At 37.0% G+C, this 26,079-nt stretch overlaps 1 protein-coding gene and 1 non-coding gene across 22 annotated transcripts in view; one reads left to right on the top strand and one right to left on the bottom strand.

Moving 5' to 3' along the window:
- The window catches only part of Lingo2 (leucine rich repeat and Ig domain containing 2), a 1,357,796-nt gene that overhangs the window by 1,064,900 nt on the left and 266,817 nt on the right, over window positions 1-26,079 (top strand). The gene's annotated exons all lie outside the window — the stretch shown is intronic.
- LOC132649601 (small nucleolar RNA SNORA17) lies at window positions 179-310 on the bottom strand. Its single transcript, XR_009588097.1, has one exon. It is a non-coding gene; the product is annotated as a small nucleolar RNA SNORA17 (small nucleolar RNA).

The following is a 26,079-nucleotide window of genomic DNA, read 5'->3' as shown; positions in this document are numbered from 1 at the left end:
ACCCTCCAGTCTCCAGTTCTGCCTCTCTTCATTGTGCCCACATCCTTCTGTTTCTCTTTCTCTTCCATTTCTCCATCACTTACTTGTTCCTCTTAGTGGTACCTGGAGTCTCTGAGTGTCTGGGACAGGCCTGCCTGTCACTGGACTGCTGGTCTTTTCAGGCTCACTTTTTTCAGGGAGTGTTAGGCTACTAATCATTCAGATTTTCATAGGTCAGAACACCGGGCCTAGACATAGCATTTCTCTTCTGTGCCAGCTACTGACACACATGTGGCATGGCAACTACATGTGCAATGCCTGTAGGGGCAGGCAGTCTTTCCTTTTATACTCTATGTGGTGCAGCAATTCAAACTCAAATATTTAGCAAGAAAATCAGCATCTCTCCTGTCCTAAAGCTGGGGAAATCTCCAAACACTTCTAGAAAGAACACTTAATCCATGATCTTTTCCAGTAACATCCACAAAAGGAAAGTCATAAAATGATTAAGCTTTCAATTTAAACACTCTGTTTATATATATCTTATTACAACCATATTAATTTCAGCAAACAAGATTAAAATCCAAGTTTAGGAATTTTTCGGGCTACTACAAAAGAGAAATTGTATATATATTTTGCTGGGCTTTGTCTTTATAGTGTTGAGGTATTGTGTATTTTTTTCTATCCAGAAATCTTGGTCAAGATTCTAGTGGCATGAATAGAGGGATAGGGTAAGCAGAACCCTGACAAAATAATTCCCGAACAAAGCCATCTTTTACTATGCATTGCACACATATGCAAACTAATCCTGGAGAAGGTAAAATTTTAAATTATAAAATAAAAACAAAACCTATAAATATTAACCCAAAAGACAAAAGTTACGTGGGACCAAGCCTCCTGTGGATTTCTTTCCTTAAAACTTGAGCTTCTAAACTTATAAAAAATTCACTTCACTGTTGAAGAGTCAAAACCATTCTTCTGGGTTTCGGTAGAAGAAACAGTTGCTGTTGGGTATGGCTTATACACACTGTATAAGCTTTAGTATGGGTTTCAGTCAGTGAGCATCCAACTGAGAAGAGGGGATATAATGCTCCAGCGTCTGTGAAAGGTGCTCCATGGTGTAACTCACATCTTCCATTGGGTTGGAGAATTTTGATTCGTTTATGATCCCTTCTGAAAGTCTCTCTGGCAAGAATTTTGTTAATCACAACAGACTGGGAAAAGTGGTCCTAGGAGATAAATCAAATGAAGCATACATAAAAAGCTAAAGATGAGAAGAATATTAAGGGAAGAACATAGTTATAATGATCATGGTGTAGATATGTGTGGATAGTTTGTGTGTGGGGGGAGCATAGGTGTGTGAGCATAGATGTGTGTGTGTGTGTGTGTGTGTACATGTATATAAGGGTAGTTGTGTGAGGGTATGTGTGTAAATGTAGGTATGGGGGTAGGTGTATGGGAGTTAGATTGTATAACAGTAGGTGAGTGTTTGGGTAGGTGTGCGTTTGGGTAGGTGTGTGTGGTTGTAGGTGAGTGTTTGGGTAGGTATGTATATGAGTATGTGTGTGGGTATGTGTATTGGTAGATGTATGTGGGAATAGGTGTGAGTCATGGGGTAGGTGTGCAAATGGGTAGAATGTGTGTGGCTGAGGATTTAATGGTTTTTAGGACAGCAGCATTTTTAGTGGTTATTTGTTACTGGTCTTATTCTTATGAAACTGAATAATTTAATTTTAGATATCTCATTTCAGTGGCTTTCCATTCTTTAGTTTTCCAGTACTCATTCTTAGAAAAAAGTTAAGCAATGTGTCTCTTATCATGAGTTAGAGCAATTCTTCTTTGTTTTTGTTTTCACAGTTCTATTCAGAAATACATTTTGACTGAAACAGTTTCATTCTAGGGAACACAAAAGTCTTCTTACTATTATGGATATTTTCTAAATGAGGTTCATTATATTTTTGCTGCAGCATCTAAGAAAAAAAAAATAACAAGGACACCTCACCACAGCACTAGGCTTGTATCAAAAGCATTAAATTGCCTTCTCAGCTTGGTCTTCAAGCCAAGGGAAGACAAGGAAACAAAACTTACTCTGAGATTTCCAGTGACTCACTTTGGCTGTACCCAGATGATTGCATTTTAGCCATTAATCAATGCCATAATTATCAAGAATAAAAATGTATGCCAGTAATTAATTCTCTAAGGTAAGACCATGGAAGGATTGATGCTACATAACTTCTAGAATACAGAGAAGGAAAGGTCACCAGATGATAAATGGGAGCAACCAGGATAACAGACCAGCAAATTAAACCCAACAGGGGAGATCAGCATTTGTCAGATAAACTAATAAAGCCTTGTAGCTTATTGATGGCCCTTCTCTGCTGGGCTGAAGGGGCTTTCAGAGAAGATAGGGATATTGTGTGGAGCAGATGGAGCAGAGGAGGTTGCTGAGACATGTGGAGATCCAGGTAGCACAAAATAACGCTGTAAGTACAGAGTTGGGAAGATTCATCATGGTTAAATGTCATCTTTCTTTCAGAAATATTTACTGTTGTTTAATTGTAAAGAAACTAAGAATGATTTTCCCTAAACTCTGAGTAATAAATTTTGATGGTCTTAATGTTCCCGGGTCTCTGGGATATCATTTTAACTGAAATAGTCTCTCTTTTTTTTTTCAATTTATTATTTTTCAATAAATAACAGTTTATTCACTTTGTATCCCAGATGTGGTCACCTCCCTCAACCCCTCCCAATCCCACCCTCCCTCATCTCCTCCCTGTCCCTCCCCAAGTCCATTGGTAGGGAAGGTCCTTCTCCCCTTCCCTCTTACCCTTGCCTATCATAAAATCATCTCTTAATGTACATTGGAAAGGAATACAACCTTTAACCATTATGTTTATGAAAAAAATATAATGATATGAAAAGATAACTTACATAAAAAGAAATAATGCAGACAATTTAATGAAATGAATTTAGTAAAAGTTTTGATAACAACCTCTATCTTTCCAATGCAGATATACAAACATATATGGACATTTATGCCTACAGAAACATACACCACACCTACCCTCCACATCTATACATAAAAACTCTATCTTTATAACTTTCTGTTACATATATGTACATACATGTGTATATAGTAGATAATATCCATATATATGTTCTTGGAATAAATATACCAAAACACCACAAAGGCTAAAAGATTGTATGTGAAATGATATATTTATATTTATATTTCTTTAAATTTCATTACAATGAGAATATCAGGTTGTTTGACTAAATCAGCTGACTTTTTACTTTGTTTTTCTTATGCTGACTCAGTTCAATTATTCATGCATGTCATTCTGTTCCCAAAAATACTCAGATAAATGTACTTTTCTCTGCCATCTAGATCTCTGTTTATTTATTTATTTTTTTACATCGTTTGAAATTATATGACTAGCTAATATCTAAGCTAAGTTCTCATTTAATATCCATATTACATCAGGTAGCAAATCTATAGAGACAAGAGAAATGTGCTTGTACTGTCTTGTACTGTTGTCTGCTCTCTCCAGATTGTGAAATCTCATCAGATCCATTCATGTTTTTTTAAACAGGAAAAGAAATTCTTTTATAATCCTAGTTTGCATGTTACAACCAGAAACTACATAGAGGAAAAGGGAAAGAAAGCAGCATTTGAGAAAATTCTGTGTTGGTGTAAAGAGGTGAAATTTGACAATAGATTGAAAGATAACTCATAAATTAAGTGCTTTGAGAAACAGTTCTTTGAGTATCTACATTGGCTCAGAAGTTATTAAACCATATCTCTGTGTCATGAGTTTGAAACATGTAGTCCTTTTCTTATCTAAACTCCTCCTTAGATAAATACTCATACCTCAATGGATATGGATATAAAGTCTTGCAGTTTCTGTAGATCCACAGGAAAATTGAATTATTCGTAATTATTCCTACTTGGTCTGTGAATTCATATGGAGTTCATAACCCATTAAATTAAAAGTCTTGCCAAACATGTTCCAAATACATACAAGAGCAAAAGTTTCACTTTGGTCTCAGAGAGAGCACATCACATACATAATCAGACTTCGTCCTTCCAAATACAGATATACAAACATGCATGGACACTTACACCTACACGAACACACACCACACCTTACCTCCACATACACACATAAAAACTCTATGATTTTCTATTACATATATACACATATACATGTATGTGTGTGTATTGTGGATGTATTCATGTATACACGGAATATGTATTTCACATGGAGACATATGTATACATATCATGTGATATCAGAAGAAAGCTATGCTAAGCTCAAGAAGTTGCCAAACTAAAGGAAAGTTGTGAATTTCATGTGAAGCTAAGTCAAAGCCTCATGTTTGTCCCATTGCGGCATCTGTATTTCTGGCAGCCACGGAGTCTGTGCTATATCCTGAGTGCTAGAGATAATAGCACAACTGCGACTGATCGCTGAGTGTGCTCCAAGTGCTAAGGATGCTCCTAAGTGCTTTACATACAGGTGTTCTAAATCCTCTTGCTACCTCATTATTGGGATAATAAGCAATAGTGAGGAAGGCTCAGTAACTCACACCAAGTCATCCAGATGGAAGGTCTCACAATCAAAGGGTCTGTCAGTACTTCAATGTTCTCTTTACAGAAAAGTGAGATGTGACAGAGAAACTGTGAGAGAGTAAAAGGCACCCCACATAGAAGTCTGCTGTCACCCTGTATATCAAGGAATAACTAAACACTATTGGCCTGCTGCTCCACAGTTCTACATGTGCACATTCTGAAAACTTGGTGTTAAATTATGTTTTAGGGAAAAAACAGTCAATATGAACAATGTATATTTTCTCTTTTGGCTTCTTAGGTGATATGATGGTATGACAACTATTTTACATAGTTGTGCATTGAATTAGATAATTTATATCTTAAAGGGCCCCAAAGGATTTACCCTCAAGGACACATTATTGAAAGGTGGTAATACATTTACCAGTTAGGGTCTCTAAAGAGCAGAGATGGTAAACACTTAAAGAATGTGAAGGCTATGTCCCTGAAGGCTTGAGATTAAAAAGAAAGTGGCTCTCCGCCTCCCGTTTTGCATATGGCCTTGAAGTATGCTCTTTACCATTGTAGCCTACTCACAATGCTTGCCTTCCTGTCCAAAGATGTAAAGCAACAACAGAAGCCAAGCAGAGACCAGTTCTCCAAACTATGAGCCAAAACCAACTCCCTCCCCTTATCAATTGATTATTGCAGGTGATTGTTCCAATGTTGAAAAGGGTAAATAATATGGAGATGAATTCGATACACAGAACAGTAGGTGCAGGACTGTGCAAAAACAGGGAATCATTTTATATGAGGGATCTGCCACTCAAGATTTTGGTCTGTGTGAGACATCCTGGCTCTAATCCGCTGCTGGTGGCAGAGGATGACTATAGTTTTCCATTGTTTCAGTGCCAGAGTTGTAAGCCAAAGACCTTATACTTGATGAGCAAGTGTTCTCAGTAGGTTAAGACTCTCCACTCTAGATAACTAAGTGCTAAGAATTACAAAGGCTGGAGGAATAAAAAGAAAATAGTTTATTGATTCTTTTGGCTTTACATACATCTACTTTTTTTTTCTTTGAAGTAGCAAAAGTTGATTGCAGAACTTCTTAAAAAGGATTTTTTTTTCTTTATTAATTACACTTTATTCACTTTGTATTCTCCCTGTGATTCCCTACCTCCTCCCATCCCAATCACTCCCTTCCTCCACCCTCTGCATGCATGCCTCTCCCCAAGTCCATTGATAGGGGAGGTCTTCTTTTTCTTCCTTCTGATCCTAGTCAATTAGGTCTCCTCAGGAGTGGCTGCATTGTCTTCTTCTGTGGCCTGGTCATGCTGCTTCACCCTCAGGGGGAGGTAATTAAAAATCAGGCCAACAAGTTCATGTCAGAGACAGTCCCTGTTTCTATTACAATGGAACCCACTTGGATACTGAACTGCCATGGGCTACATCTGTGCAGGTTATCTCCATGCATAGTCCTTGGTTGGAGTATCAGTCTCAGGAAAGACCCCTGTGCTCATATTTTTTATTCTGTTGCTCTCCTTGTGTAGTTCCTGTCCTCTCCAGATCTTACTGTTTCCTGCATCTTTCATAAGATTCCCTGAACTCTGCCCAAAGGTTGCCCATAAGTCTCAGCATATGCATTGATAGTCTGCAGGGCAGAGCCTTTCAGAGGTCCTCTGTGTGACGCTCCTGACTTGTTCCCTCTTTTCTCCTTCTTCCGATGTCTATCCTCTTTGCCTTTCTGGATAGGAAAATCAAAACGACCCTAAGATTTCATCTTACACCCATCAGAATGGCTAAGATCAAAAATTCAAGAGACAACACATGCTGGAGAGGTTGTGGAGAAAGAAAGTAAGCATGCTTCCTTACGCACATAAAAATGGTATATTTTCATAAATTCTAAACCTAGTACTATGTAGCAGCCTTTGTTTTGAACAGCTACAAGGCCCAGGGTCGTGGCTTCCATTTCTGTTGTGGCACCGCATTGTACTTAGTACACTGGCCTGCAGAGTTAAATGGTCAATGGATGCTTGTTGATGGACTTTCTCACCGGGCACCTGTCAATATCCTACAGTGTACTTTCAGAATTTAATGAAACTACTCTTGTAAAAGAAATGTACATCTGTTCTAATTCCCATGAAAATCAATATACGAACTATAAAGCCTTGAAAACATCCATTAATTTCTCTCTGCTTTATGTTCCCACCTGTTTGTTGAGGAAAATAGTGACTGTGGGTTTTGTGTTTGTTTGTTTTTAACACATTGAAGCATGAAGAAGTGAGAGTTGATATCTGTTCTTTAGTGCTTCCTTATTACTAAGCTTAGGCAGCCTGTAGAACCTTTGGCAACTCCACAAAAGTACTTGCTTTTTTACTTATGTTGAGTATGGGGAAACTGAGGTTGTCCCAGAAATTACTCTATAAATTAAATGGCCAGTCTACATTGTGATTAGGCTGTGCTCACATTACCCTCCATGTAGGCTGTTATGGACCCAGAAGATAGGTTTCCCTCAGCTTGTACTCTTGCACCTTATTGTATCATGCAAAGTCTCTGTTCTTAACTTGCTGGTGATTCTACAGTAAAAGTTGATAGAGATCATCAGTCAGATGCTTTGTAGAGTAATAATTTCTGAGATTATTATATCTTCCATACTGTGTATGTTACTAGACACATTATATACACCATGTATTTTGACATGAAAGTGTTCTGATTTCTTTGAATTTTGTGCTACAATGTGACCTATAATTCAAGGTCAGTCAGATATTGATGTGGAGTGAGAATAAGGTTTGCTGAATTCTCTTAACTATGATTCTGACTGCAAGCAATTTAAATGCTCATTTGTGAATGTGGAAGTTCAAATTAAAGATATAATTTAATATATTTGATAAATGTTATAAACGTAATATGGTGTCTCCAAAAGGAGGTACTAGCTGTATGGTTGTGTGTTAAAAGTCATTAGTTACTTATGGCTTTTAATGCCCATCCCACTGAAGTAGTAATATCTGCTTGGGGGCTACAGGAAGACTCAGCAGTGAAGAACAGGTCCTATTATACAAAGGCTCCTGGTTTACTTCGTAGCACTACCATCAGGAACCTCTCAACCACCTGCACCTCCAATTTCTCGTTATTTGATGCCTTCTTCTGCACAGACATGCACACATGTATGGAGCACATACAGACACACAGGCATACAATACACATGCCTGTAAATAAAAATACATTTTAAAAATTTAAAAGTAATGCTTATATAGATCTTGGAAATGTATTTTCATAACATAAAGATTCTATTTTATAACAGCATTGAATATATTAAAGTTAAATGATCTCAGATAGATAGATAGATAGATAGATAGATAGATAGATAGATAGATAGATAGATAGAAAGATATCTGTGCAGATTTCTAAAGTGTAAGGAAGTGTATGACTCTTTCACTATGTCACTCTGTCACATTCCATAGATAATAGAGAAACCGACATCATGCAATGTAGGTAAAGTAGACACTGTCATGGGGCTATTTCATGACAAGATGAGTCAGAATCAAGATCCCACACTTCCTGGTCTCTCACACTATAGATAGATAGATAGGTAGATAGGTAGGTAGATAGGTAGGTAGATAGGTAGATAGTCGATCAAGATGTATGGGTATCTCTAGAGGAGTGGTGAGAAGCTTAAGGGTGTCTCTAATCACTCATGGCAGAGTTTTTGTATGGGTATGTATACACACAGATTGTTGTGTCTTCTTCAAAGATTTATCCATTTCTCTGGAAGTGCTCCTTGATACTTTTAAGATTTGATGGTGTTTTAATTTATAACTATACTTTTCTTGATAAGATTTGGAATTATACTATATTTGTGATGTTAGGCTATATAATTTTATAACTATAATTGATTGGCTATGGTCAGACAGTAGGAGCGGAGGACTTCCCCTATCAGTGGACTAGGGAAGAGGGATAGAGGAGAAAGAGAGAGGGAGGGTGGGAGAAGAGAAAGAGGGAAGGAGGGTGGGACTGGGAGATGAGGGAGGGGCTACAACTGGGATACAAAGTGAATTAATTATAAATAATAATGATAATGATGATGATGATGATGATGATGAAAAACAAAAACAAAATGCCCACTTAAAAAACTGTCCAAAAGTGGAAGGTAAATGTTTGTTGAATAAACAGTAAACTAGAATGTGCTGCCAGTCACAGGTAATCTACTAAAGAGATTATGAACACAGAAAACCCCCTCCTCGTTTATAGAGCTGGATCTTCATTAGCTTCCTGTTTTCAGGATGATTTATCCTCGAAAAAGGCTTGACTTTTGTTTCATAGTTTCCTCTAAATTCACCTGATAATTAGAATGACAATATGATATTATGGGTTTACTAATTGCAATTATGATAAGGGACTAGCACCTCATATCTTTGATAATAGCAAAACAATTTTGCTATTATCCTTAGGAAATTAAGTCTCTTATCTGTCCAAGGAAAATAATGATTGCTGTTATACTAGGTGGACGTTATCTTTCAAGTGGAAGTCCTATGTCTTTTACAAAAATATTTCATTTCAGCTTGAAATGTACTCTTTTGGCATTTAAAAGATCTACCTATATCTACTATATGAGATAACAGGCATTCTGCCTGGGCATTTCTGTCTCCATTGTGGCAGCTCTGAGTTCATTAGCATCTTCAGCTCCAAATGTGAGACCTATCAAGCACAAAGGAAACTCAGGAACTCATCAATGTTGAGTTTCCTGAGTTGAATGAATATTCCATTCATTCCATCTCGTTACCACCTCTTGGAATATCCTCATGACTTGGAATATCCTTTTGAATTAACTGAGTAAGTTTCATAATTGGAGAAACCAGATTATATCTACCAGGACACAACACTCTTTCAGCACATTTTAACAGACAGTGACATGGGGTTGTTAGAACACAGGCACTGAGATAAATGTCACCAACACTCAGCAACACAGAGTGCACTACTTTCCAAATTCCAAATTGTTTAATTCTGTGGTTTAATACTCTCTCTCTCTCTCTCTCTCTCTCTCTCTCTCTCTCTCTCACACACACACACAGAGGCTGTGAGTTTTATTGTTTGTTTTTTTTTAAGGCAATTTTAATACTTTGGTGTTAGTAAGAAACAAAGAAACAAATTTCTGTCCTTATAGCCAGGTTTTCAAATAGGACAACATGATGAAGTGAAGAATAAGATAATCATAGAGAAAGATTACCCCTCAGACCAGAATTCCTTGTAAAGCTTTTTATTTTTATTTTTATTTTTTGTAGAAAACTTCAGATATTTTGTTTGTTTGTTCAAGGGAAAAGTGAATGTTTTGTTAAAATGATTGATTCCTTCTATCACTTGAAAGAATCTAAACAGATTTATTAAGTGTAAAAAGAATAAGTTAATGGTAATGATAGGGGGAGATTTAGTTTTTATTCCTGACTAAAGGAATGATAACTCATTCTTTTTTAATGAGAAGAGTAAGTAACAATAATTATTCATGCAAGTGTGGCTTCTCATTAAGCACTGGTATAAAACTTTCTCCAATAAACTCAAGTGGATGTTTGTGCAAGGTTGGGCTCAGGAGTTCATCATCTCCATTAGACCATGGAATTTGGTTATCCAATCAACCTCCTTTGGTTCCCCCAAAGCATTCTTATGGTCCATTAATTTAAAGAAGTTTCTGTGTAGAATGAAGGATTATTAAAGAAAAGGGGGAAGAAAATACTATCTTAGAACTTCTTTTCTATCTTCAGTCTCCAGTTTAATGTTTCTTTTTGTAGTTCACTGACCATATGCACATTTACAAACATTGTAACCACATTTTTTCAAGAAATTTGGAAAATGGTTACATGCTAACCTAAACTCAGTTACTAGTCAGAGTATACCAAATACTTTTTTAGCACAAAGGGTGTTTTTTTCAGGAGGCATATATATGTGTATGGTTTAAATTCTCTTGGAGTTAGGATAAAACTTAGAATTTTCTTCTGATAATGACCAAATAAGCTAAAAAGAATTATCAAGGGATATATATGTATGTTTCTTAGTTACATATCAACATATAAATACATATATTGAATAATCATATTTAGAAAACATTTCCCAAGGCAAAATATATCACATTTTCATTATCTTAAAATTTTCCCAACAAAGCACTTAAGTAAAAATATAGCCTCCATCTGTGTGTACTCACATATCGAGGCTGTTATGAATGACACTGTCATCTGTAATAGCTCTTTTCATTAATAATAATTGTTAATTATTATTAATAAACATTGATAATGAATAGTTTCCTTTTTGAGACAACCAAAGCTGGCCTTGATATCAATATATAACCCATGATAGCCTCAGATTCACAGTGATGCTTCAGCTCTTTCTGAACCTAGGACCCCAAACCTCAAGGCTGGTTTCCAATTTCAATTTTTTAAAAACTCTTTTGTACTTATAAACACTGCTGTTTTTCGGTGTGAATGTGGTTAAGAGAGAGATCTGCTCTGGGCTGCTTGTTGAGTCAGCATAAGAACTTCTAGCAAGTCTTGTGCTGCCCAGCAGATCAGCTCATGCCCACTCCACTGTTCTATTATTTTTATATCATTTTGCAGTACTTCTCCATCCAGAATACCATGTGTGCAAATAAAATAATGCCATAGGATTTCATATCACGTGTCTATATGTATCATTCCTCTGGTCCAAAGTCTTGGGATGCCAGTATCTTCATGCCACAAGCAGGAATGCTTCTGATGTCTAACTTAAGTATAATACTCTTTGTTATGGCAAATAATTTTTCAAATAGAAAATAGACAACATGTTCAATTAATAGAAGTCACTTTTGTTCAAGAGTGATAAACACATTATCTAACACTAGAAGACAATGATTTTAAGGTAATAGATATGTTACTCATATAAATGGAAATATAGCATACATGTCAATCTATGCATTTACTATACATCACAATGTCTTGCTCAAAAATATTTCTTAATTTCTCATGCTATGTAATCATCAAGACTAACCAGATCATTCCAGACAGGATTTGAATTACCTTAGAGTATTAGGAATGGATGATTAGATATTAATATCTAGAGCAATGGCGTTTGGATGGCCTTCCATTCAAAGTCTCACTTTTTTGTGTAATGTTTTGAAGTAGATTTTATCTAGCACAGTAGAGTCATGATTTCCAGGAGGTGGATAATAATCATAAATACATGCTCATAATTACAGGTGTTCATTCCCAAATGCATATACATAAGAGCAACCACAAATGGACTCAGTCGGTTATAAGATGTGTGTGTGTGTGTGTGTGTGTGTGTGTGTGTGTGTGTGTGACAATAATAATTGAAGAAGAGGTCATAAATCTAAATGGAGTTGGGAAGGCACTGGAGGAGGTGGGTAGAGAGGGAGGATGGAAATTATGTAAATATAGTATTTGTGTCTAAAATTCTCCCTCCCAAAACTAAAAATTTTTTTAAAGGGCGATTAAGTATTAACATGATGGCATGTGAAAGAAATAGGCAAAGCTCATTTACAAATATTAATTCAAAATATAGGATGAAAATTGCAGTTGACATTATGGAACAAATTCATTTCTTTTTGTTATAGGCAAAAATATTAAATCATTAGTATAATGTTGGCTTTTGATTACTTTAAATTGTGCTGTGCATTTCTGGTGTGAATTTTTAAAAAGGGGTCATTTTGATTTATTATTAAAATGCAAGTATAAAATGAATTTGTATGTATGTTTTAAAATTATAGTTCAATCATGAATGACTTGAAAAATAAAAATCTCACCTTCTTTAAAAGGAAGAGGGGCTGGAGGTGGCTCAGTGTTTGAGATCACTGGCTGCTCCTCCAGAGGACCCAGAACACATTCCCAGCACCCACATGGTGGTACAGATTCATCTGTAACTTCAGCCCCATGGGATCCAACTCAGTCCTTCTGGCCTCCACAGGCTCCAGGCATGCATGAGGTATGTGAAGACAAAACATCCATGCACATAAGAAGAAATAAAATAGATTTTAAATTTAAAATATTAAGATTTAATTAAACAGGGTGTTTACATTCTAGATAAGTGTATAGCACAAAGAGGACTGTAATGACAGATTCCAATACTGCTGTAAGAATAGAGCTTATTCTACTAAAGATTAGTAAATATGTTTTGTGGCAGTTATTTTAATTAGTTTGATTTAATAATTTCATGGTGCATTCATGTATTAAAGCACTAGGTTATGCACTGAATGTATGTAAGATTTTAATTGTGAGTTATTTGGTAAAATTGTAGGGGAAAATGGCATTACACAATTCATCAATATAAATAGAATAAAATAATCTTGCTCTCACTTGTTAATATGGGTTTGGACTTGAGAAGGTATGGGTGATGCGTGGCTTAAACTCATGCTTGTATTCGTATGTATAGGTAACCATTACATATTAATATTGAAAATTTTCGAGAGATAAATTTAAATAATAGAGCAAGGCAAAGGAGATATGGGAAGTTCCTTCCTGTGTAGATTCCCTGTGCTTAGAAGGTTTATGGTCTTTCATAAACCTTCTTGAGAGTGGGTGTCTTGATAGTCTCATCTATAAAGTGGGCTAAAGGTCCTTCCCCCTTGGCTAATAGGAAGCAACATGAGAAATAATACATGTTCTATAGAGTCTCTCAGATGCCATCACATACACCCAGACATTTCCTCTGTGTAAGCAGATGACCTTCGAAAACCGCTGGGTAAGAGCACACAACACATCTCAGAACTCAGTGTGTGCTGCCTTACTACTGTATGTGATCTTGTTTTTCTTAATTTTAAAGGTTTGTTTAATTACTAACTGACAGATATCAACAGCAGCAACAGCAAAAACCTCAACATTTCTTCACTATTTAATAACCTAGCTATCATTTCTATGTTCCAAAGAAAAGCGTAGTTCTCATTCCATTTTTCTAAGAGTTTGAGTTTCCTTAGAAATGCCTTGCCTTTCCCATCCAACCCAGTCATTAAGTTGCATCAGGACTGAGCATGTCCTCTTCCACTGTGGCCTGGCAAGTCAGTCCCACCAAGGGGAAGTGACCTAAAAGCTGGCAAGTAAGTCTGTGTCCAACGCAGTCTTTTCTTTCCTTACTAGGGTACCCACATGAGCCCTAAGATTCTCATCTGCTATATCTGTGTGGGGGAGCTAGGTCCAGTTCATGCATCATCCTTGGTTGATGCTTCAGTCTCAGCAATCTCCTCTGGGCTTTGGTTAGTTGGCTGTTGGTCTTCTTGTGGAGCTCCTGTCACCTCCAGGCCATTTTCTCTTTCCCCCCACTTTTCCACAACACTCTACCAATGTTTGGCTATGAGTCTCAGCATCTGTTTTGAGGTACTTACTGCTGGGTAGAGTCTCTCAGAGGACAACTCTGTAAGGTGTTCCTGTCTGCAAGCTTCGCAGAGTATGAGAAGAGGCCATGCTCAGTCCTGATTCAAAGAGCTGGGGTGGCTGGGAAAGGGAGCTCCTCTTTTCTGAGGAAGAGGTGAAGAAGGAAGGGGGAGAAAGAAAAGAAGGGTGGGCCTGGGAGGGGAGGAGGGATGGGACTACAATCAGGATGTAAAGTGAACCACTGTTCTATTAAATAATAATTCTGCACATCTTTGCCTCTTGGATTTCATCATAAAGGACCATAGAGGTTTGATCTAACATTGATAGTAAGAGTAATTTAGTTGACTCCTGTTCTCAACCTTTCTTCTCTTTGTCCTGCTCTATTTTCCAGCTGCTTTGTGAGAATTCTGTGGTTTGCTTACACTGTATTAGAACTCAATGGATATGAAATAAATATGTTTCATTGCTGATACATGATGCATTTGATATGTTCCAATATGTTTCAACTTCATATGGAATAACAAGAAACCCAGAATCACTAAAGGATTGTAAAGCAATCCTTTACAATAAAAGATCTTCTGGAGGAATCTCCATCTCAAACTGTACTATAGAGTAAGAGTAATAAAAACTGTATGGTACTGGCATAGAAACAGAATGGTGGATTAATAGAATCGAATAGAAGACTCAGAAATAAACCCACACACTTATGGATATCTGATTTTTGACAAAGATGTCAAAACAATGGAAAAAAGATAGCATCATCAACAAATGGTGGTCTAACTGGATGTCTACATGTAGAAAAATGTAAATAGATCCATACTTATCATCTGTAAAATTGTATCTTATATTTAGAAGTTCAAAATTATTATCTATCACTTAAAGATATTACTTTTAAATAATAATCTTATACTGTACATTTAGTTTCACAAAAAATAATCGCTAGTTATTTTTAGGTCTAAGTTCACTCATTAGTAAATATTATTAATATGTATTTCAAGTCATCTTTTAAGGTAACTCTATTTTTTCTATTTACTTTAAAATATTATGTCACTTGAATATCTATTCAGAGAACATGACATAAAGGTGTTACATTTTCTCTATTTTTGACTCATACGTGAAGATCTCCATGCTTTTTATATGTAACCCAAGAACCCCTTCCTAGGTGTGGCTCTCCCCACAGTTGGCTGAGCCCTCACACCAATCATAATAAATAAAGATGATACTTTTCTGAGAGCAAGCTTTGAGAACTTACATTTTTTTTCCTCCTGGGAAATTAGAGATATTTAAACCAAAGTAAGGAAGTTGTGTGTGTGTATGTCAAATCCATAATATTGTTGTATGAAAAAGGATCAGACTTAGCCTGTGTAATTCCACTGGGTGAAAGTAAGATCAAAAAGGAGAAGTTACACAGAAAGTTGGCTGAATAAAAAGAAGAGCTTTCTAAAACTCAGAGCTTTTTAAATATGAGGCAAGACTGCCTTACAGAGTCATAAATATATCACAAGCATTCCTGCAGTGATTTGGTATCTAGTTCTCACAGCACTGTCTGAAAGTATTTTATACTAGATATTTTTAACTTCCCTCTAAGTAGATAGGTATCTTATTCTTCTAAATAAATGACTCTTTCTCTTTCTCTCCAAGCTACCTTTTTTCCTGGCATATTCTAATCCATGGTATCATTAAGATAATGCTTTATGTTTGATAATGTTTGTCTCTGTAATTAGTTGTCTGAAATATTACAACCTTAATTACTTGGGATAATTAACATATAGCCTGTTATCCACAAGAGTGTTGCACATTTTTTTTTTGAATCTTGAAAGAAAAATGGTTGAGCTTCATATATTCTGTAGATGATATGGTTCCTTAACTTAAGCTGCCTTGAACCTCCTTTGAATATAAAGGAGATAATAAGGCAAACATTCATATTTCTCACACTAGCGTTCCACCAAAGTGAAGATCCATTTCTAACTCTATTACATAGTAGGTGGCTATTTAGCTAGAGAGATTCTAAATAGTCTTTTAGTAGAGATTTTAAGTTTATTTTTTAAATTCTTAGGTTTAAATGCTTCTTGGGTATTGTCTTGCTTTGCTTGCTATTGCTGTGATAAAGACCAGGATCAAAAGCAACTGTAGAAAGAGAGAGTTTATTTGGCTCACACTTCTAAGTAACAGTTCATTATTAAAGGAAAGAAGGAGAGAAGCCTACAACGGAACAGGAACTTAGAGGCAGGAACTGAAGCAGAAAGGGAGCAATGCAGCTTACTGGTTTTCACTCAATGCTTGCTCTTTTATGTAACCCAGGATCACCTTCCAAGGTGGGACACTGCCCACAGCTGGCTGAGCCCTCACACCAATCATTAACCCAGAAAGTGCTCCACAGATTTACCTCCAGGCTACATCTGATGAGGGCCATTTTGTCAATGGCCCATTGATAAAATGGTCATGTTGACAAATGGCCCTAGCTTGTGAGAAGTTGATGAAAAAATGAAAAACCAACCAAACCAACCAGCACAGGTTGAAATATATATATATATATATATATATATATATATATATGTTTAACATGGAAAAAAGAGTATTTCTTTAAATTTTAAAACATGCATACCAGTCATATAAATGAACACAGGACAACAATCATATAAATTTGCATTTTAATTTAATTTTAGTTTTAGCAATTCTCTATTCACATTTTAAAATGAGGCAAGAATTTTCCCTGGAACAAATGGAATCCTTAGAGGAATATAGCAGACAGAACCTAAATTTTTCTCTCTTTTTTTATTTTCTCTAAACAGGAAAGAGCTATGGCAGTTAATCTTAGTTATCAGTTTCCTATTTAGTATTGCCATGGAAACAAACCTCTGTGTGTATCTGTGGGGAAGTTTTTGAGTTAGCCTAGTTGAAATAGGAAGATACACCCTGACTACAGGTGCCACCATTCTGTGTGCCAGCATCTGGGATCAATAAAAATTAGAAAGGGGACTGTGTAACAGCGCTCATCTCTCACTCCTTCCTGACTGCAGATCCAGTGTGAGCACCAAGCCTGCTCCTCCACAAACTGTGACCCACAAATACACTAAACTTCCTTATGTGGCTTTTATCAAATATTTTTGTCACAGCAGTGGAAAAAGCACAGAGCAGTAAAGGAGAAACAATAACATAGCAATATTTAAAAATAACATCAGAGCCTCTGGGGTTGTCTGGATTTTACTCTTATTCTGATGCTATGGGATTTGCATAAATTGTCAGAGTTCTGTATTCCTTGTCTGAAACCCAGTAAGCCATGGAGATCAGTATGTCCATGAAGTTCTCATGACCCTGGCCACAACCTGCTTCTTTTTCTGCTTCCAGATGGCCACGAACTACACAGCTTTCCTTCACCACTCATTTGCACCATGATGATCTGCCCTTCAACAGTGCTACAAGCAATGAAATAGAATGATTCTACAGTAAAATCTGAAAGAAGATTTTTAAGTTAATTTATTAGAGTACATTTTACAAAAGTTACTAAAAAAGAGACACTGAAGAAGTGGGCTTATTATCTAAAAATATGAATCAGAATTCCTATAACTTGTTCTCAAAAGAAATTTACAAAACTCTTAGAGTAGAGCCTGGAAAGTTCTATGTGGAAGTTATGGATGACTCTGGTGGCAGGTCAGGAGACCCGAATATGAGCAAGGACAGTAAAGACGATGGTTACAAGATTTCAGGTTTCAGAATTAAATGAAGACTCTCCGGGGAAAAATTAGAGGCATTCATGAAACATTCCAGCAAAAGACCCTGAGACTGTGTGTTTAAAGGTGGTAAAAACTGAAAAGGCAGCACAGCACCTGGGCTGGGGCCTCGGTTTTGTGATCTGGTTTTAGACAGAGTTACAATGAGAAATTTAAGAAAACAGAATAGAAATATTGCTGTGGGGTTTTTGTTTGTTTGTTTTTGTTTTTGTTCGTTTAATTTCAGTTTAGCAGGAAAAAGGTCATGCTTAAAGTTGAGACTAAAGGAAAGACGGGGCTGCTGAAGACATTAGCTCAAAAAAAAAAAAAAACCAAGTATTTTTAACAGAAACATCAAAAATATTTGAAGGTATCTAAGGAATTTACTTCATTTATTAGCTCAGGCTCAAGGTTACAAAACATTTTGAAGACTTACCATTGAAAAGAAAACAGTCCTGGGATGCTCTATACTTCAGGAATATATATAGGATAGTTAGAGTGGTTTACATATTGTTGTCCCACTATTTCAAAAACTGCTTTCTCCCAAAGGAAAGTCAAGAATCCAGTAGTTGCTCAGTCCACTAGGCTGGATGTCTTGGCTGGTCTTCAGTGTGTGCTGGAATCCTGAGAAAGTAGACTCTAATACCCATGAAGAAATTAATTTTCAAGAGCAAGAAAATGAAGAATAACGATTGCCTTCTAACATGCCCTTACCTACTCTGCCTCTGAAAGGTGTGGACAAAATTTAAGACAATTTTTCCACCAAAAAAAGACCCAGATTTAGGGTGGGTCTTCTACCTAATTCAACCAAGAAAAAAATCTCAAACAGGTGTGCCTAGCCAGGTGGGGTTAAGTTAATTACAGTATAGTCAAGTTGTCAAAGTGTGCATAATGAGATGGTTAGCTTGGGTGTAATAAAAGGTCTGGAACAGATAAAGAATCTGTTACAGGAATGGAAGACTGTCCATCACAAGTCCATCCCTTGTCAACTTGGCACATGATAATATCACCTTATAATGTGCCTAATTTTTTAATGAAAACAATAATCAGGCCATATCTATACCTAACAAGATATAATTATCCTACGTACAACTACATATGCATTATAAATTTTAGAATAGGTGGCAAAGATCCTTGAGAGATCCTTTTCAGGATCTTAAAACTTAAATATGATAATCAGTTATGTTCTTTCAAATGATATTATATACATTATAAAGAAATAAAGGAAGGAAAACAATATATGTACAAATTCATTCTAAACAAAACATGACAGAAACATTCCTGTCAATTATAATCCTCATTTCTGTAACAAGTCACGTGGCCTTAGCTGATATTTAAAACTACCTTCTTCTACTACTTATTCTGTATTTTCTACACCCTCAGCAAGGACCTCAGCAAGCCCTGGTTCTTTTCCTAGATGGGTAGCCATTACCACCATTCCTGAAGCTCTTGTGCCCTTGGTCACCTTACTTGAGTTAGGTTGTTGCAGTTTCCCATGGACTTTAATCACAGGAGATGGTAGCACCAAGAGACTCCCTAAAGGATCTCCTGTACTCCAGACATAATCTTTTAAACCTCCATTGTAGAGAAGCAATCGAATTGCCTCTTCATAATCTGGATCCATTACACTTCCTAACAGCCATTCCTTTCTTTGCCTGTTAGAATCTCAAAGAAGCCTGGGGAAAGTCTGAGCTTCCAGTTCAAAAACATATTAGTTATATCCCTTGGCAGTATTACTACCCACTCTGGAACCAAAACTTCTAGAACAACAGAACTTAACATCACAGAAAGCAAAAATTTCCCTAGTGGGTCACTAGGGGTCATAGTGAATGGAACCATGGCTTATCCCATTCCTTGATTCCTGAACCAGTTTAGCCTGGCTATGGAAGAAACTGTGCCATATATTGGGCATTGATTCAAAATAGATACCACCTTCTGGAAAATGCTTAGTTTTCCATGCTTAGTTCTGCAGGCTGTTAACTGGTATTGTGACTGTGTCTTCAAAAGGCCATTCCATCATTTTATCAGCCCAACTGCTTCAGGATTGTGGAATGTGGTAAGGCCAGTGGATTCCATATTGTGGGACCACTGTTGCATTTCTCTGGCTGTGAAGTGAGTTCCTGGGTCAGAAGCAATAGTCTGTAGAATGTCATGATTGTGGATAAGCCATTCTGTAAGTCTACAGATAGGAGTTTTGGCAGAAGCATTAGGTCCATACAGAAAACATGAAGACATAACCAAAATAAGTACTTTATCCAATAAGGGCAAAACATTGTTCTTTTCACATAAAAGGTGGTCCAGTGTAGGCAACCTGCAATGAGTTGGCTGCCTGGTCACCCTGGAGAATAGTGCTATGTATATGACTCAGTGTTAGTCTCTGTTGTTGGCAGACCTAACACTCAGCAGCTGTAACCAGATCTACTTTGGTGTGTGCAAGTTCATATTATTGCGCCCATACAAAACTGCCATCTCAGCCACCACGGCCACTTTGCTCACAGGTCCACTGGGCAATGAGAGAGACAGCTGGGGAAAGAGATTAACTGTCCATAGAATGCGTCAAATCCTATCTACTTGATTTGAACTCCTCCTCTGCAAGTCATCTTTGAGGAGCATTTACATGGGACAAAAGTATCTTAACTTTTTTTTACATGTTTGTAGAGATTTGTACGCATATTTCTTCCCCAGAAGTCTAACTGCGTTTCAGCCAATTCATTGGTTACGGTCCATGAATATGAACAGTTACACATCTGGCTATTTCTTCTTCAGAACAAAATGTATGATTTTGTGCACTACTCAAAGTTCTGTGAAGATTTTCCTTTGCCTGTGTCTCTAAGGATTATCTGAGAAAAGCGTTGTATGGCTGAAGATTTCTATCTCTGGGTAGTGCCCACACAGTGTGCAGAACCATCAGAAACTTGGCATTGTCTTCTCTTCTTCACTCAACTGATCACAACCGATGAGGCTGTAGATGGCATTATAATAGGAAAGGAAACCAGAGGCATTTTTGCAACTTCTTCATGTAGCTTCCTTGTTCCTCTAGGTTCTGCTCAGGTCCAATCATATATATATATATATATATATATATATATATATATATATATATATATATATATCACTTCCATTGGGTAATGGTTGCTGCTGTGCATGTCCTACATTATGACTTGGTTGGTCAGATAACACAGCTCATGAGAGTCAGCTCATGTCAAATGATAACTTGGTAGACCATTGTCAAATGTTGCTTTTCTAAGTGCAATAGCAGTCCAAGAGCCATCCCTCAATGAGAGAGCAGTTGTCTGCAGAACATGGTAGAGCCTTCCTTCTAAATCCCAAAGCTCCCTTCTTTGAGTCACCTCTGGCAACCTGCCAAAGACTCCAAGCAGCATTTCATTCTGCCATTGACACTTCAAGTACCATCAGGTCTGCTGAATCATGTGGTCCAAGTGGTAGAGCAGCCTGCACAACAGCCTGGATCTGTTGAATATCACTTTCCTGAACCAGGCACTCAAAACTAGCAGACTGAGGGTAACTTGGTGTATGACAGGAATAACACACTTAGGTGAAGAAGGTGCTGTCTCCAGAATTTAAATATGCCAGTTACCTGTTGTGCTTTCTTTCTTGGTGGTAGGAAGGGCCAGGTACAATAACTTATTCTTCACCTTAGTAGGACTATCTCTGCATGTCCTCCACACCTCTGGACTTCTAAGAATTTCACTGGGTCAGAGGCCCTTGAAATTTGGTTGTATTTATTTCCCATCTTATGGTGCACAGATGTGTTACCAATAGACCCCAAATGGTTGCCTCCTCCTGTTCACTGGGTTCAGTCATCATAATTCCATAAATGTAGTGAACCTGTATGTTGTTTTGTAGAAGAGAAAGAGGATCAAGATCCCTTTAAATTAAGTCATGACACAGGGATAAGAGTTATTGTATCCTCAAGGTAAAATTCTAAATGTATACTACTGGCCTTACCACCTGATAGGAAATTGCTTCTGGTGGTCATTAAAGAAAGGTACTAAGTAAAAGGCATTTACTGCGTATCATATATCAGGAGATATGTTAATCTGCTCAAGTAACAACATTACATTTGGTACAGCATCTGCCATGGGGTCACAATTTGATGAAGTTTTTGATAGTCAGCTCTCACTCTCCACAGCTTATGTGTCTTCTGCACTGACCAGATAGGAAAATAAAAGAAGTGTGGTGGGAACCACTAGTCTGAGCCTGTCAAGTCCTTGGTGGTAATGCTCCAATCCTTTTGAAATGCAATATTGGCTCTGCTTCACTATTTTTCCTAGAAAAGACAACTCCATTTTCTTTTATTTAGGATTTTTAACCTTAATAACCCTCATTCCAGAGGTCAGGGACAAATGTGGGAATTCCTCCAACTTCTAAATCTCTATCACAATTATATATTCTAGGACTAGGGAAATAACCACAGGATGAGTTCAGGAACCCACTGGACCTACTATGAGTTGGGATTAAGCTAAAACTCTATTAATTATCAGACCTCTACAACCCTCTACTTTGATCAGATGGCCACAATGTTTCTTGGGGTCACCTAGAACTCAGAGTCAATAAAGTATCTAATAAAGTTTGGAAAGTCTGATTATTTCCTTTCTCCCAGTAAACAGTTACTCTGCTGAAAGGCAGTAGGTCCATCTGGGCAAGGACGGCAGAAGGGCTAAAAATAAAGCACTGAGGCATTTTAACATAGTCTTTCCTGATGGACTGATAGAACCTTCGGGAGGTTCTGCATCTTCACACAGGTTCAAGTCTGGAAATTGGCACACGGGGCAATCTTTGTTCTTGTTTTATTTTCATATTTTTGAGACTTTTTCTGCATAGACACATGAAACAAATACGGACTCAAGTTATCTCCTTAATGCCTGGCAACCCCATGACTAGCCAATACCAAAAGTCCATATGAATCATACCACCATCAAATTCACTGTGTGCTGCCCCATATAGTTCAAGCTTTGTCTATGCTGCCCACTACAATAACTACAATTACCTTGCCTTTGGCCATTCAGTGCCACCATCTGGATCCTGCTACTTTGGGGCTCAGTTAAGTCCATGACATTTAGTTCATCCAGCTGGGCAGCAGCATCTCTGACCCTAAAGTCTGGCACAAGAAAAAGGGTGACAGCAAAGCACTTCAACTGTGTTCCTCTCACCATGTTGCCTCTTACAGGATTAGTGTAGGCAATGTCTTCTGGGCCCTCACATTGTGAAGGATTAGGTTTTGAACCGTGTATGCATTCTAGCATTGCAAATTTTTCTGAGCCTTAAAATCCCTTCATCAACACTAAGCCAAGGGATATCAGGCATTTCTAATTCCTTTTAAGTAGGGAATCTTTTGACAAATGCTTCATCCAACCATTGAAAGAAGCTTTTGCCACCCTTTTTAACGTTGTGCATTTCCATATTAAACTTAAAATTTTCACTCAGAGGGCCCATATCAATAAACTCACCTGACCCCTTCTACACCCTTCAAATCTGTCAAAGCACATAGTTCCCAGACTTCTGCTTAAATGAATTAGTAACCTCATTAAGCTCTCTAATGGTGGACTCACCTCCTCATGGACTATACTTTCTATCTCCCTTCTAGGCACATGCTTATCTTTAAGTCTGGTTATAGGTCTAGGGAAAACTCTGGATGGGTCCTGACATCTCATTCAGAGGAAGTCAGTGCTGGTTTAACAGACAATGAAGAATTAATTCCTTCAGTCAAAGGTGAAAAGGCACTATTTGAAGAGGTGTGGTCTGAGTATATCTCTTAAAGATGGATAAACTACTGCCTCAAGTGAAACAAAACACTGAAAATCTGAAAATTCAAAGTTCTCAGTCTCAATGGGGTCCTTCCACACATTCCTATCCCAAGTTATAAGATTCTGTTCTTTACCTATTATCGCTCCTAGTTTAACCTTTAATAACCTTGAATAACCTCTGAGAACAAGCTTTCAATTCAATCAATCTTACAATAGGACTTTGGTTTAATTTTCTGCAACTTGTGTTCTGTGGCTGCTGGACAAAAGATTCTCTTTCCAATACACACTTAGAAACTTTTAGCCTATGTATGAACATCTGGAGCTGGTCAGCCTTGTCACTGAATTTGCTTGTGCCCCTTGTCGCCATATACTGAGATCCTGGGTGTTAGTTAATGTTATCATGGAGCACGTTCTTTTTCTTAGTCTATTTATCTGGAGATGCTAAGAACAACTAACCAACATCATTAATTTCTTTTTATTTTAAAATATGGTAAAAAACTGTTTAGACAGAGTCACTAAATTTCTTGCCTTTTACAATGGGAGAATTGGGATAATCAAAGTAATTTGTCTCAATAATTTGTTGACTAGTTCACACCAAGGTGTTTAGTATTCTTTAAATCTCTAAGAGAGACCACAGTAACTGTAGGTGTTGTCAAATTGGAAAGTTTATTCCAGATAATTTAAAAATTCATCCTTAGATTTCTATTGTCTAAAACCACTCTTGGTCCCAGAATCTATGTTAGTCAAGGTTCTCTAGAGCCTTATTGTTGGGACCCTTTAATACAGTTCCTCATGTTATAGTGATCCCCAACCATAAAATCATTTTCTTTGATTTTGCTACTGAATGCTGTTTCAGTTCTTAAGACCTTTAGAAATACTTTCTTTTCTTTCTGATGGCTGTGACCCACCGGGTGAGAACCACTTCTCTAGATGAACATAACCGATAGTGATAGAATGAACATTTACACACGATGAATACATCTTTTGGAACTATGGAGAGTGTTAGCGATGGACCAAATGCGCTTTTTATTATAAGATGGGATGAACCTTTGAGGTACAGAGTTGAATATTATAGTATCATATAGTATATATAGTATACATATATACAGTACACACACACACACACACATATATGTATGTAGTATATATTATATAGTATTATGAGTACAAAACATTTCCCCCCAAATTTTGTAAGTTAAAGGTTTAGTTGCTAGGTGACAAAACAACTTACAAGACATTAAACCACAACGTTAGTAATTGTTTTAATAGATTAATCTATTGATGAGTTCATAGTTGAAAGGGATATTTGTAAGCGGTGCCTGGTTGGTAGGAATGAGTCACTGGAGTTTGTCTTTGAAGGTTATCTCTTCTTCTATCCTTCCTACCTCTCCGTATTCTCTAGCTGGTATTCATCTCTTTCTGTTTTTGTTTTCTTTTCATCATAGGCTCAGAAACACTGGACTCAAACCCTTGAAACTGTGACCAAAATCAATCTTTTCTCCTTTAAGTCAATTAAGAGTGATTAACTGAGTATTGACAAGCTAACCCTACTATTCCTACTCCAGCATTTTGCATCTTCAGTAATAGAATAGCATTTAATCAAATCGCTTCCACTATGGTCCTTCTGTGGGTGACCCAATCTTAGACATTATTTCTTCATTTAAGAGACTCGGCTGAAATCCCCAAGCTCTGCTTGATGCCTCCCATCACAGTGTTATGCTCCATAGCTTGTGTCCCTGGTTACTAAGGTGAGTCTTTCAATAGATTACATTCATCTTGAGAAAGTGGACAGTGTGTGATTCACAATCACATCCCCAGAGTTTGTTCCTATAGGATAAAAGTGCTGAATTTCAAAACATCCTCCGGAAGTATTCGTTTATTTTAGCTGTCTTATTGTTGTTTGTTTATCTGTGGAGGCAGAACTAAGGAACCGGTGTTCCTGTGCTGTGTGTGTAGCCCTATATTTTAGAGTCAGGTACAAGTATTCTCAACTAAAATAGCAGAGTTGTTTTTAAACCACCATTTGGCTCACCAGCTTTTTTTCCTTTATTTTTTAATATTAGTTACAGTTTATTCACTTTGTATCCCAGCTGTAGCCCCCTCCCTCATTTCCTCCCAATCCCACTTTTCCTCCCTTTTCTCTTCCCATGCCCCTCTCCAAGTCTACTGATAGGGGATGTCCTCCTTCCCTTGGCTCACCAGCTTTTTAAGGAGTGAGTGATCTTACTTGGACAAAAAAAAAAAAAATGTTGCACTACTGCAAATTCTTCCATAGCTACAAATTATAGGAAGTCAAGGTGAAATAAAATAAATTTCATGATAATTTTATCCATAAAGACAATGAAATTGAGTAAGCAGGGCTCAGGTCCCATAAGCAAATGGTTTGGTCTAGGTTTTTACTTTAATTTCAAAAAATTAAAGACATTTCAAGACTTCGGCCAGGTGTGTATAATGAATTGAGTCACAATATCCAGATATTTTTCTTAATGTCTCCCACCTATTTTTACACACACATTATCATATTTCTCTTTTCTTCTCCATCTTTTTTTCTTCCACCATTTTTCAGTATGTCTTTTTCATTTCCATTCCTACATACAACACCAAGAATCAGAGAATTTTTTAATGTCTTATTTCCATGACTAAGATAATAGAGAAATTTACATAATTTTAATGATTGTAGCAAGAGCGTGTTGCATAAAACAAACAACAAAGAAAGCAGAAGAAACTGGAAA

Source organism: Meriones unguiculatus, chromosome 20 (genome assembly GCF_030254825.1).
Source record: "Meriones unguiculatus strain TT.TT164.6M chromosome 20, Bangor_MerUng_6.1, whole genome shotgun sequence".
Taxonomy (NCBI): Eukaryota; Metazoa; Chordata; class Mammalia; order Rodentia; family Muridae; genus Meriones; species Meriones unguiculatus.
The sequence above is the reverse complement of the archived record's forward strand: the minus strand, read 5'-3'. Positions and strand labels throughout refer to the sequence as shown.